This window comes from Delphinapterus leucas, chromosome 11, assembly GCF_059928025.1.
Source record: "Delphinapterus leucas isolate spDelLeu-1000000601 "Yukka" chromosome 11, BTC_Dleu_Yukka2, whole genome shotgun sequence".
Classification (NCBI taxonomy): domain Eukaryota; kingdom Metazoa; phylum Chordata; class Mammalia; order Artiodactyla; family Monodontidae; genus Delphinapterus; species Delphinapterus leucas.
Genome location: NC_143139.1, coordinates 12,053,434 through 12,065,914, shown reverse-complemented (window position 1 = coordinate 12,065,914; position 12,481 = coordinate 12,053,434).

The following is a 12,481-nucleotide window of genomic DNA, read 5'->3' as shown; positions in this document are numbered from 1 at the left end:
TAGCATGACATCAGGAAGCATAGAATTTATTATTCCTCTTAATAACATTAAGGGTGGTCAGTAAATTCAGGTGGTAAACTTCCTTATCAGTAAAGTTCCTTATCTTTCTTTCCCTAATGATACCACGATCATTGATAACCTTTGCCTGAATCATTTTTTTTAAATTAGGGATTACAAAATTGTGTTTTTCCAACTCCAGTTCCTTCTGCATTTATTACCTGGAATTCTTCCATTGAGAACTAGCCTTCATTCACTTGGGCTATTCGACTACCCTGAAACAGATCTCAAACTAGAAAGGATAAAACTGGGTCATTTGTAGAGATGTGGATGGACCTAGAGTATGTCATACAGAGTGAAGTAAGCCAGAAGGAGAAAAACAAATATCGTATATTAACACATATATGTGGACTCTAGAAAAATGGTACAGAGGAACCCATTTGCAGGGAAGGAATAGAGATGGAGACGTAGAGAACAGACATATGGACACAGAGGGGAAAGGAGAGCGTGAGGCGAACTGGGAGATTAGGATTGACATATATACACTACCATGTGTAAAATAGATAGCTAGTGGGGACCTGCTATAAAGCACAGGAAGCTCAGCTCGGTGCTCTGCGCTTCTAGATGTGTGGGATGGGGGTGCGGGGTGGGAGGGAGGTCCAAGAGGGAGGGGATATATGTATACATAGAGCTGATTCACTTCATTGTATGGCAGAAACTAACACAACATTGTAAAGCAAGTATACCCCACACACACAAAAATAATAACTAGAAAGGATAAATACTTAATTCTTACCCTTTACGTATTGTTTTTCACTATTAAGAGTTGTAAGCAACCAATAGTGGCTAAAGAGTTTTCTGTTGTGCCTTTTTTTCCCCATTGGTATCTTTGCCTTCATGGTTCATATCACACAAATTCATGGCGTTTACATATTCAATATGTTTTAATCAGGTGCAGTTACTAGGGGTGGAGGCAGTGCTAAAATGGTCTTATTTTGGCCAGTAGAAGCCCCTTCAACCTGGCTTCTATGTCTTTTTGATACAACGTCATTAAGATTTGATAGTTTTCTTGCATTCTGGCTTAAGATATACAGATTTATTTTGTACATTTACTGTCCCAGAACTGGAATTAGTCATTTTTCTAAAGAACCCTGACCCTTGTAGTGGGAAATATTAATTAGAAACCACAATCTGGGCATTACATATGTTCACTGTTCCTGAGTTTTCATTGTTTTTAGGTCTTTTTGTCAAGCAGAGTTAAGAAATACATGTTTATAAAGAAAAAATATGAATTTCACTGATATTTACCATTCAAATTTAATGTTAACCTCCTTGATTTTATATTTGTGTCTCTTATTCTAAATAATATCCAAATATTTCCTAACAATATTAACATAGTTCTATGCTTTATTACACAGTAAACATATAATACTTTCAAGTTAATAGTACAGGTTTTTTTTTAACTAAAATTAAGCTTCTAAATGAAGTTCAAGGGCTTCCCCGGTTAAGAATCCACCTGCCAATGCAGGGGACATGGGTTCGAGCCCCTGTCCGGGAAGATCCCGCATGCCGAAGAGCAACTAAGCCCATGAGCCACAACTACAGAGCCCACGTGCCACAATTACTGAAGCCCACGCGCCTAGAGCTGCACTCCGCAACAAGAGAAGCCACCGCAATGAGAAGCCTGCACACTGCAAGGAAGAGTAGCCCCGCTCGCCACAACTAGAGAAAGCTCGAGTGCAGCAATGAAGACCCAACGCAGCCAAATATAAATTCAGTACTTAATATATACATAAGGTACCCTAAATTCAAAAGCGCATTAGTTGTTAATGAGATTAACTGTACATTCATGATCTAGAATAAACTAAAAAATAAATAAATAAATATTGAAGTTCAAGGTTTTTTTGCAGTTTTTAGTCCTTAAGTTATATACAGTCACAGCATTGTGTTCTAAGATCAGGTGGAATAAATCTTTTCTCTGTAACATTTTTCCACTAACTTAGTATATAGTACCATTCATTTGTTTCTATTGTTTTCAAATTTCAGCAATACCAAAGACTTTTTCTTCATTACTTAATTTTTGACTATGTAAAATATTTACATGGTTCCAAACTCAAAACTCAATGAGGACAGCAGAAACTAACACACCATTGTAAAGCAATTATACTCCAATAAACATGTTAAAAAAAAACCCCAAAACTCAATGAGGTATATTCAAAGAATTCTTACATCAACCCTAAATTTCCCTCCAGTGTTTCTTTTTGTAAATACATATATTTTCCCATTTCCCTTTTTTATACAAAAGCGAGCACTCTATATACACTCTTCTGTACCTTGCTCTTTTCACTTTACCATATTTTCTGGAGATGACTGTACTTCAATGTACACAGTCTTCTAATACCTTTAATCCTTTAAAAAACTGCATAGTGTTCCATTGTGTGATTGTACTCTAATTGTTCAACCAATTGCCTATTGATAACCACGCGAGTTTTTTCTTTAGTCTTTGCTATTACAAATAATGCCATAATGAGTAACCTTGTGATTATATCATTTTTCATTTTTGAAAATCTATGTTTATGATAGATTTCCAAAAGTGAGATTGCTAAATCAAAGGAGGAAATTTAGTGGGAATTTTACAAACTGCAGCAAACTCTCCTACATAAGAGTTATACCATTTTGCATTCTTGCTAGCAAAGTATGAGACGGCCTGTCTACCCAGAGCACACCAACAGAATATGCTGTGAAACTGATGGCGAGAAACAGTATCTCAGTGTGATTTTAATTTTCATTTCTCTTACCATGAGTAAGGTTGAACAGTACTGTTTCATATTCATTCATCAAGATCATTGTCATTCTTTTCTCAGAAATCTGTATTTTTGCCCATTTAAAAAATCAAGTTGTTCTATTTCTCCTTGATATTTAGGATATTGTTATATATTAGGGTCATTAGTCCTTTTCTGTGAGAGAAGTTGCAACAGTTTTTTCCCCAGTGGGTTATTTGTCTCTTGATTTTTTGCCATGCAGAAGTTTGGTTTTTGTTTTTTTGTTTGTTTGTTTGTTTTTGTGGTACGCGGGCCTCTCACTGTTGTGGCCTCTCCCGTTGCGGAGCACAGGCTTCGGACGCGCAGGCTCAGCGGCCATGGCTCACAGGCCCAGCCACTCCGCGGCATGTGGGATCTTCCCGGACCGGGGCACGGATCCGTGTCCCCTGCATCGGCAGGCAGACTCTCAATCACTGTGCCACCAGGGAAGCCCTGTTTTTAATATGGTCAAATTTATCAACATTTACGCTTCTGCATTTTGAGTTACTATTAGGAAGTTTTCCCTATACCTAGGTCAAAAAAGGAATTCATGAGTGCTTTCTTCCAGAATTTGTACAATTCCATTTTAATGGTGATAATCTTTTGGGAATTTTTCTTAGTTTATAATGTATGATCTGAATAATTTTACCTTTTCCCAAATGGCTAACTAGCTGTTCCAATACTTTTTATTAAAAAGTTCATCTTTTTAATTGATAAATTTGAGTTTCTAAATTTATCATATACAGAATTACCATATTCATGGCCTACTTCGTAATTTCTTTATTCTATTCCATTAGTTTTCCTGTTCATTAATTAATATTCTAGTTCTTTAATTATAGAGGCTTTATATTTTGTTTTAATACACAATGGAACTAATTTCCCTCAATTTTTTCTATTTAAATTTTTTTCTGGTTATTCTTGCTTATTTTCTCTTCCATATGAACTTTTGAATCAATTTATATGGTTCAAGAAAAAAACTTTTCAGTATGGTTATTAGAACTATTATTAAATATATAAATTAGAAAGAGTTGGCATCTTTACGGTATTAAATGTTCTTAGTATCTCTTTCTATTTGTTTAAGTCAATTTTTATGTTTGTCAAGAATGTTTTAAAACTTACTTCATAAACAGATTGCACATTTTGTATTTCTTATTATGATTTTAAATGATTTTTTATTCCATTATATCTTCTAACTAGTTACTGTTTGTAAGTATAAGCCTATTTAGAGAGAGAGATAGATATAGAGTTATTAATTTTGTATTCTTCTGCTTTATTAAGGAATCTTAGTTTTGTAGAAGGTTTTCTATTATTTGCATTTTTTTCGATATACAATCACATTATCTGTAGATATAGACAGTACCTTTCCTTTTTCAACTCTTAAGTCTTTAATAACTTTTAACAGTCTGCTTTTATTAGTAATGCTTCTGGTACTATGTTAAATATTATCAATGATTTAGGAAATTTTGTCCTGTTTCTGACTTTGGGAGAAATATGTCTGGTGTTTCAGGCACTCCTGTTAAATAAAATGTTGCCATTGGAGTATACATGTTGTATTGTTTTATTTTTTATTTTAATTGGGAGTAGGCATTGATTTTTGTGAAATGCATTTTCAGAATCTATGGCAATGACCACATAATTTTTCTCCTTAGATGTATCAATATACAATTTAGATTAATGGAACCCATAATATTAAACCATCCTTGCATTGCTGAAATAAATTTACTGAATACAAAGGTAGCATATATTGAATTCTGTGTGCTTTATGGTTTTACAATTGATAATATTGACTCAGTATTTATAAGCATAATAGGTCATTCTTTTGTGAAGTTTTTGTCTGATATTGGTACTAATGTTATATTTACATCATAAAAGATTTTGGAAAGGTTTTCTTTAATGTACTGGAATAGCCTAAACAGCATTGAGCCTATCTGGCTCTTTAAAGGTTTAGTGGACTTTCCCTGTGAAATCATCTAAACAAGTGCTCTTGTGCAGGGAAGCTATTAGACAAGTTTCTCTATTATTTCTATGGAGACTGGTCTTCTTGAATCTGCTGTCTTATCTCAACTGCAGTCATTTTTAATAAATTGTATTTTCCTAAAGACTTATTTACTTCATTTAAGTTCACAATTTTTTTCCAAAAGATGTATAAAGTAGTCATATGATGTTTTAAAATTCTTTAGTCTTGCTACGCACTCCCCAACTTTTTATCATGTATTTGTGCATCAGAGCTTGCCTTTTTAACTAAACTAGAAAAGTGGTTTCCATTTTGTTGATAATTTCAAAAATATGTTTGATATTTTCTTTATTAATTATTTAGTTTTTGTTTTCTAATTTATTAGTTTTTGCATTTATCTTTACTAATTACTTCCTTCTGCTTTTTGTAAAGTTAATTTTTATGTTCTTTTTCTAACTTTTTGAGTGGAAGGTTTAATTCATATATTTTCAATGGGCTATGGCTGTCTCCTACTCCAAGTTTTGTGGGAAATGTGCTCAAGCAAAAAGCTGTAAATTTCCAAATCTTAACCTGTTGCATTTTCCATCTTTCAAGGGTACATTCCCTTTAGCCTGCATTTGGTCACTTTCCAGTGCCCTCAAATAGTTGCTTTTATGTATTGTCCACACTTTACAATTTTTATCTTAGAGGAACTAACTTGACTAAGCTGTTCTGCCATTACCAGAAGCTAGGGTATCTGTCTGGTTTATAAAACAAGAATTTAAAGGATTTTTAAAAAGCTACCTTGCTTTATTTATCTTAGGGCTCTAAATCTCACAGCTCCTGCCATAAAGAGGCCAAAAAAAAAGGGGAAGCATTCTCCAAGTAGTATGCTTTTAATAGAATTTTGAGAGCACATGTGAAGTGACAATGGGTTGAGATCAGAGAAATAAGATTTCCCTCTAAGCCTTGAAAAATAAAGCTATAATATATTTGAGATTAAATTTTTAAAATTACCTTTCAGAGAATGAACGGTCCTGCCATAAAAGAGAGTGACTAATGATATTAACTTATTTAAAGAAAAATCACATAGATGTAAAACTCCTAAATAAAATAGTAAGTCCCTATTATTGAACAGGTCATTATTTAACTTTTTAAAGTTTAATATCTTATTGTAACCATTTTCAAACTAACAGGGAAAAAAGGTATTACTAGAATCAATCTCCATATACCTCAATGTTTCTTTTCTTTTTTTAATGTGTAGTAATATAGGGTATAACTCAATAATACAAAGAGGTTAAACATCAGAAAATCTGTCAAAGTAATTTACCATGTTACCAGAATGAAAGAGAAAAATATCAAATAGAGGAAGGAAAGCCTGTTACAATGTTAAAAATCTATTAATAGTGACAATTATTAGAAAATTATGAATAGAACTTCCTTAGCCTTATGGCTTTCTTCCAAACATCCATAATATAAAAATTTTAGACAAACTTTATATAAGTTTAGGAACCTGGTAAGAAATTTTGCCATTACAGTGACTCCTCAACAAAGTATTGTAGGTCTTGTAAATGAAATAAAACATAAATAAAGCTATAATGACAAGTAGATATTATTTATTAATGAAATCCCAAGAGAATTACTATATAAACTACTGAACATAAGAAATTATTTTTTTTACTTAATAAAAGAGCCACATACAAGATTTAGTTCTGTTCCTCTACTCTATTCCAGCAATAATCAACAATTAAAAAATAATATTCCACAACAATTATGAAGTTCCTAGGAATTAACCTAGCAAAGACAGCATAAGACCTTTATGGAGAAAAGTTTAATATTTTATTAGAGGATATAAAAGATTGTGTGTGTGTGTGTGTGTGTGCATGTGTGTGTATGTGTGAACAGTAGTTCTCTTCTAAAATAACTTATGAATTATTCATTCCATGAAATTACATTAAAATCTCAGAAAGTTTTGAAAAGAAGGAATCTAACAAATTAATTCAAAAATTGATACTAATGAATAAAAATCCTTGCATAACTAATACATTTTGGAAAAAGACAAACAAATATGTCTGCATGCAAGCAACATTACAAAGCCAAATAATTAAAATAGTGCCACTGGAACAAGAACAGATAACAAGAACAGAATTCATAAATGTCTTTTGTACACTTTTGACTTAATATATGATATATGGGAGAGAATGAAGTGATTTTGTAAATGCTGTTAGTATAATTGGTCTTTATATGGAGAAAAATAAATTTGGATAGCTACCTCACACCATGCACTAAAATAAAATTTAGATAGGTAAAAATCTAAATGTAAAATAATAAAGAGGAAGAAACAAGAGAATATCTTTGTGACTTTACAAGTGTAAAATGTCTTAACTAACATCCTAAAAGTACAAGACATAAGAGGAAAATTAAATATATACATTAGATTACGTGAAAAATTGAAACTTCTCTTAAATAAAGGACATCTTAAACAAAGTAAATGGATAGAAGACAGACTGGGGAAAGTATTTGTAATTTTTATAACTGACAAGAGTTAATACTGAGAATATACAAGGAACTCTTGAAATAAGGAAGGAAAATATTGGAAACCCAATAGAAAATGTAAGGTCCTTATACCTTTTAATTCAGCGATTTTACTCTTGGACATATACACCAAAAAACTCAGTCAAAATGCTGAGTGCATCAAGATATTCACTGAGTAGTGCTCGTGGTAACAGAGGTGGACATGATCTAACATGGTCTCACCAGTGGAATGGCTAAGTAACGATATATATTAATACATAGAGTGGAATTATTATTGCAACAGACAGAAGCCATGAACTAGACTTCCGAACATTGATGGTCATCAAAACATAAATGTTGTGTGAAAATGGTAAGAAAACAAATGCAATTATAATTTTTATTTTACAGCATTAAATTTATATGTATTAAACTGAAAGAAAATCGCACCTTATATTTTTCAAAGATTAAAGCACGTTATGGAAGGCAGATTGGAAAGACTTATATGACAAATACAAAGTGGGTACCTACTGAGGGGTTAAGAAAATGGAATTGGGCATGGGGGCTGGTAAAGGAAAATAATAAATATCACAAAATAAACATGGCCATAATTAGCCATAAACTGAAAAGTATGATCAATTTTCTTCTATTCTCCCAAAGGAAGAGAAAAGTAGTGTTCAGTGTGTGACTAGGAAGAGAGACTGTGATGATCAGGAATAAAAGCGTAAAATAAGAAACACTGACTTTGTCATTCACTGTCTCAAGATTAGAGTATCCTGATGGACTCAAAAGTCGCACGCACCTTGCACAGTGGGGCTGATGTTCAGCATGGATGCACCATTTTGGTAGACTATAGCCAGAGTCCCAACTGAGGACAGTATCCGTTCATATGGGTTGAGGTGTGCGTTTTACCTATCGTAAAGGCAACTCTGGTATGGAGATCGAAGCAGCAAATTATCAGAATTTGGTGATATTAAGTATTTAGATCATATAATTAATTCCTTCATTCTGAAACCATGCCTCCAGATAGCATCATCATCAATTTGCCTATAGGAAAATATATATTGATTAGAAGAAGGAAACAATTGTTATACAAAACAGCTTTATTTTTAGTGTAAATTAATAATCTTGATATTATGGTTAACTTTTATAATACAGTGTCTTGAACATACAAAGTTGAAGAGGAGATCTTGGATCCTGATAAACTCATCAAGTGAGATTGCTTTTAATGTTTACTTAATTTAAAACGTTAAAAGTTTGTTTAGATTGTTTAAAATGTTTCCTGACCCCATTTCAGTATTTATGAGAAGTCTGAATTTAAATGATTGAACATGGAATTTTCCAGTAAGTATCTATTGTTGAGGAAATCTTCTAATAAAAAATGGAATTTTATTACCTGGAGCATTGTCTGATTCTAAATTGTTATAATAATCGAGCTTCCCTATCTATGAACTTGCAAAACAAACCATGACTCCTGCCTCTATCTTCCAGAATATCTCATAGAAACAAGGAATGATATTTGATCAACTGCCTTTTTTCTTTTAACATCTTCTTAAAGTTGACATTTTAATTACACATTCAAGCATTTATATTTTAGTCCTGCCAGAAATAATTTATGGTTCCTTTACCATTTGAAATACTCATAACCAAAAGGGTCTCTGGGCTGAAGTCATGTTTCTCTTTTCCTAGAAAGAACCTCTTTGACAGTATGTGACCTGCCCTTCCAAAGAGAGGAAGACCCAAAGGGAGATCTAACCCCTCGCTACCTAAAGAGTGGTGCTCCTGTCCCCATCTACAGCATCTGCGTCCCCTGAGAGCTGAGCCTTGGGGGTCTCAGAAATGCGGAGTCTCAATCCCCACCCCAGGTCCATGTATTAAAATCTCCAAATAAACAAGAACTCTGAGTGAATCACACGCACCTTCAAGTCTGAAAAGCACTGGTCTCCCCAAATCTGGCCAATCATCAAAATCACTGTGAAGAGGTTTTGAAAAGGTGAGCCTTGGATCTTGCCCATGGAAATTCTGATTCACGTAGTTTGGGATGGATTTAAATCTCAGCTTTTAAAACTTCCAATGCTTGGGCAAATTCAGGAACCAATGCATAAAATGTTTTCATCACTAATGCACAGAGATTAATTCCATCATGTGTGAACAGCTATTTATCTGCATTTAGGAAATGACTCTCCTCTAACATGAGAGATGTAGATGCACCGCTGAAGAAATTAACAAGGTACGCTTTAGAGGTAAACGTTCTGTTTTATAGAAGAGAAAATTGTAGCTAGAGCTATAAAGTGATTTGTTCAAAATTACATTGTTAGTAATTCCAGGGCCTGGGATTGAACCTAAGCATCCTGCCTCAAAATACAGTAATTTTCCCACTATGCTAGAGCTGTCCTTTCCTTCTTTGTCTTTTGCAGTCATGAAAATTCATTCCCTCATTGCGCCCTGGTGGGGAAGGAACATGGGGAGGTGAGCAGAAAACCACACTTCCATAAAAAGTCCTGTGTTCCCTTCTCTCTGGAAGAGGGTAAATGGGGCCAACTGAAATCCCAGTTATATCTTTTTCTGCTATCAAAGCAATAAGGTATAAAATACACTAAGCTCCAAACTCTAAATTTGAATATTATTTTCAAAATTCCTGGGGGAATAAAATCCTGTAACCTCACTACCCTACCACAACTTCTATTTTGGTAGTGTCACTTCTAGGTTTTGTATTACATGTATTACATATGTTTATATAGTGACAATTACTAAAGCTTTAGCTCCAAGAATTGCTCAAAATCTTCCCTCCAAAAACATTGTTTGTGGTGACAGGAGAGTCATTGGAGTCACACTGATACAGAAGGTCAGCATCAGAGGGAAAGAGAGTCTTGAGGCTCACAAAGAAAACTTCCTTCCTGTTTGTAGTCAAAACTTGGATTTGGAGCTTTTTTTTTTTTTTTTTTTTGCGGTACGCGGGACTCCCACTGTTGTGGCCTCTCCCGTTACGGAGCCCAGGCTCCGGACGCGCAGGCTCAGCGGCCATGGCTCACGGGCCCAGCCGCTCCGCGGCATGTGGGATCCTCCCGGACCGGGGCACAAACCCGTGTCCCCTGCATCGGTAGGCGGACCCCCAACCACTGCGCCACCAGGGAAGCCCTGGAGCATATTTTTAATTACAGTGATATCAACATGATTTCTGCATAGACATTCTCCTTTTCTAGTCCTGCATAACCTTCTGTTTTGGTTTGGTTCTAAAGGTAATTAGGGAGAGTGAAAGTAGCAGTGACTTTGATTAGCCTCTCACATCCAGACTTTTGGAAGTCCATCATTTCAGCAAAAAAGAAAGTGACTTACTTGAGTATTTCCTCTCCCCTTGAGCAATTGTCCTACATATTTTTCAGGGAAACATGGGTTAGGAAAGTGGTTTTTAAACTGCTGGCAGAGAAAAACAGATTGGGCTTGCGTCTCCTCCCCCAGATATCTCACTTCTAGGAGAACAACTCAGATCTATAGGCATTATTTATGTTAAAAAAAAAAAAAGAAAAAAACAAACAAAACCAAAAAATACAAGATTTTAAACATTGTGAAGACTGGTCTTGGAGTTTTGATGTGGTGTGTTAATAAAGAGTGGGGATGGGAAATGCAGGGATAATGGATACCAGGGAGGAATGGTAAATGCCCAACATTTGTACATGTTGCTGTTCACGGTGGGCAAAATTAGAGATGTCTGTATCACTACTTTCCCCAAGGTTAAAATCTGCTGATGTATTTTCCCATAGGTGTTTTGCACTTCAAGCTGCTTATTTTTGATTGTAGAATAAAATAATTTGTCCTCTCTTAAATTTTTTTAGTCATCAACAAGCATGAGGACATGTATGGTGAAACCCTTTCTTGTACTCCTAAAATCACATTTTCTTCACGCAAATAAGACAGACCAAGCCTGGCAGAAAAGATAAAATCTGTTTGTCATAAGATTCACATATCTGAAACTCTCAGATGTTGAATTCTGGGAACTCAAGAAAATATTAGCAAATCTAATCAAACATAGTATAAAAGGAATAATCCATCATGACCAAGTAGAATTTATTCCACGTATGTAAGTTGGTTTAATCTTCAAACTTTAATCAATCTAATTCACCATAACAACCAGCTAAAGAGGAAAAATCATATGATCATATCAATTAACACCAAAAATACTTCAACATAATTCAACTTCCATTCATTATAAAAACTCTCTGTATGCTAGGAATTGAGGGCGACTTTTCCAACCTCATAAAGAACATCAATAATTAATCTACAGCTAACATCATATTTAATGATGAAGGATAGAATGCTTTCCCTCTAAGATCAGAAACAAAGCAAGGATCTCTCACTTCTATTTGACATAGAACTGGAAGTTTCAGTCACTGCAATAGTGTTACTGAGTCCAAGCTTATAGTGCTCTTAGCATGACAGGCCAATAAATTGAGAGACGAGTTTTGGGGGCAAGGAATAGTGACTTTATTTGGAAAGCCAGCAAACCAAGAAGGTGGTGGACTAGTGTCCCAAAGAACCATCTTACCTGAGTTAGAATTCAGGCTTCTTTATACTAAAAGGTGATGGGGGTGTGGCTGGTTGTTACAGACTTCTTGGTGCAGGAATCCTTTGTTTTTGCAGCTGTCCAAGTAGATCTGGTCACAATGTTCCTATAAACCTGCAACAAGACAATTTTTATTTTCTGTTTTGCAACTTTTTATCTCTATATGAATAGAAAAGTATTATACCTTTAAAGGTCAGAGCCTTGAAAATGGGCTATCATGCACATATCAGTCTACAGGCAACATTCTTTTAAAAAGGTGCAGAGCCAGCATGACTAAGCACAGGCAACAGAGTTGAAACAGATTCAATATGGAGTCAGGTTTGTTCTTCTCTGTCACAATTATAAGGCATGGAAAAAAAACAAAAGGCACACAAATTGGAAAAAAAAGAAATCAAACAACCTCTGTTTGCAAATGGCATCATGTAGAGATAGAAAATTCCAAGGAATCTACAAAACAAAACCACCTAGAACATTTTAGTAGGGTCACAGGATTAATGATCAGCACACACAAATATTGACAATGATTTTGACAATGAAAAAGTAGAAACTGAAATAAAATATGCATATCACTTACAATTGCCCAAAAGAAAATGAAATAGATATAAATGTAGCAAAATATGTATGGGAGCTGTATGTGAAAATGAGAAAATGCTGAGGAAAAAAATCAAAGAAAATTTA